The sequence below is a fragment of the Pinus tabuliformis genome, chromosome 1_2 (genome assembly GCF_031772625.1).
Source record: "Pinus tabuliformis cultivar Carrire ecotype Pingquan chromosome 1_2, CPIR1, whole genome shotgun sequence".
In the NCBI taxonomy this organism is placed as follows: Eukaryota; Viridiplantae; Streptophyta; class Pinopsida; order Pinales; family Pinaceae; genus Pinus; species Pinus tabuliformis.
In genome coordinates, this window is record NC_142298.1 from 961,358,582 (window position 1) to 961,361,461 (window position 2,880).

The window sequence follows — 2,880 nt, forward strand, 5'->3', positions numbered from 1 at the left end:
TCATGCTTTTATTGCCTACCTCACTGCCCTGATATCAACCTCAGCAAAGCATTGCACCCTCACTTCAAAATTATCAGAGAAAGAATAGAGAAAACACAGAGTGCAATAACTGAAACAGAAATGGGAGGAACGACAGTCCGACACGAGCCCAATTTGGCTGAAGCATTTTAAAATTGCCCTAAGGCATGCCATATTTTTAAGGAAGTAGGATGGTTTGAGTTATTTGAGCGGCTTAAGGGATCAGAGGAGTTAGTTGCCATGGAATTCACTAAAAATCTGGATAGAAACCAGACAGAGGTTAGGGGGCTGAAGCTAGAAGTTATGGAAGAAGTAATTTCCTAAGTAATAACATTGTCGGTTGAGGGAAAAAGGTGGTTTAATCAAAAGATTAATGACCCCTCCCTTAACGCAGAATTTCTGTGAGGTGAAGAGAAATTGGAGAAAAAGGCAAGGGAATTGACAGGTTATCACTCCCTCATCCATGGGGATACATCGCCCTATACATCATCAAGTACATTACTTGTGAAGGAAGGGCAACGATCGTGTTCAATTACCATTTTCCCTTGTTAAACCACCTTCGACACAAGTAGCTGGTCAATCTCCCATATTTCCTACTAGAAAATATAAGGCACATGTCTGCTGTTGTGAAGATTGCTGCACACCCAGAGAGTTGCGTTACCAACCACGACCTCATCAAGTTAATTGTGCTGGATGCATTGGAATGCCAAGGCAAGAGTTGGGAGGAGTTTATGAGTAGAAAGACGAGGACTTCCCGCCGAAGGCAAGCTAAAATCCCCAATGATGCTCCAAGAGAAGCTAGGGAGAATGAAGAACAAGGGCAATCCTTAGGAGGTAGGATTAAGAAAAGATCATTGGAGAAGCCGATAGGTGGCAGGATACCAAAGAAGAGGTTAAAATTCAGCTCACAGCTAGAATCTTTACCTCCATCCAGAAAGGAGCTGAACAAGCACAAGGGCACAGGAAAACATAAATAATGGGAACGAGCCCACCGGGAAGAGGTCCCTCTATCAGGTAAGGATGAGACCCAACTTTTGTTGCATAAAATTAAAAATTTAGAAAAAGAAAATGAAGGATTAAGGCAACAATTAGAGGAGAGTAAAGTAGAAGCACGGGTCCTAGGCCTGGACACCTTAGCAGAGGCTATAGAAAAAATGAGGGAAGAAACCACACCAGGTTCTGTATGTGTAGCATGTGCTAGGAATCTAGCAACAACTAGATACAAAGTCTGTGCTGCAAACACCATTTTGAAGAAAACTCAAACTGAACCCTGGGAAGCTGTTACACAAGAAACCGTTAATGACGTTTTTTTTTACACAAGAACCAACAAACGGAGCATCCCACGGTAATCGACCTGGAAGCTGGTACACAAGAACCAATAGTAGAGGCAAAGGCTACTCAGGAAGAAAAAGAAAGAGTTGAACCACAAGAATCTGCTGACGAAGCAGTTGGTACACAGAAATCGATAGCCGAAGCAGAGCATCTCAATCCTCGAGATGTTGTTACACCCCCAAGTGATATTGCATGTGAAGGAACACAGGGTCTTGAAGCAGGATGGTGTTCAGAGAAATTTTTATTGATATCGGAATTACAGAAATGGAAACAACAGGCACTCTCCTTACAAAAGGGAGTGATCTCACTGGAAGAACATCAGAAATTTGTAGATTCACTCAAGGAATAATGGGCTGAGAAGAAATTGGCAGAATAATGGGAAAGATGGGAAAAGAAGGAAGCCAAGAAGGAGAAGGAGAAGAAAATGCAGCTGTTACAACAACAAGTTCAGGATTTAACAAATGATAAACACAAGTACGAAATCACCCTAAAACTGTTAGGGTGTAGAAGGCTCTCTCCATCCTACCCAGTCTTTCTATGGGGAATTTTTTATTTTTTTCAGTTGAAAGACGTCTATGAAAATAGAACGCATTTGGGTAATTCTATCCAAGCTTTTTTGTAAGTTTTTTGTGCTTACGAGTTTAATGACCAAATCTTACTATGCGAGCTATTTCTTCATAATATAATCTGTGAGCATGCTAGTTTGCATATGGTTGCGTGCATTTTCTCCTACATGGGGGACCTATAGTTGCATTCTTTTATTTCTTTCATGAGAAATCAGATAGAATGGCACCTGGCCATGAAGTCAGCGGACACCAACGAAGAAAAGGCAACATTATGGATAAGGGTAGAACTAGGAATGGCTATGGAGTTGAGGCATGATTTTAAGAGATTTATGAGTATTCCAGAAATCAGAGACAAATCAACTATCTACAAAAGGAGAATCATGGGATTCTGCCTCAACCTCTTTGTACATCTGAATAGATGAGCACTAACGGGGTGCCTTAAATGCACTAAGGCCAGTAGCATAGGTCTATAGGAGGGTGACCCTTTCTGGTTTCCAAACTTCGTGGTTGTTGTTACACGGGTCCCCAAGTATTCCCAGATTGTGAGATCATTGGGAACCTTCTGGATAGGGGTCAAGTTTAAATATCCTTTGATTTGGCTGCCAATGAAGGAGTATCAACCCCATTATCAGCTGTGTGACTATGAGGAGGAATCCTGGTTGCATCAGTTGATGGCCACTTAGGGCTACAAGTCCGTTGATGAGGATACTTCCAGTGCTTACAACTTGACAGATCTACAACGGAGGTACAACAACAGTATCTGAGAATTTTTCATGAGGACATGCAATTGCTTCAGTTGGGGGGAGATGTTGGGTGCAACTTTTGGGCATACTTTAGATACCTCTTTCCCCCATTTTTGACCATTTTACCTTTGAACCCGCAAGCTTTACGTCCTAATTATTGCTTTTCCTGGTTATAAGAAGCAACTCTTGTTGCGACATATTATTTTTCCATTTTTGTTAAA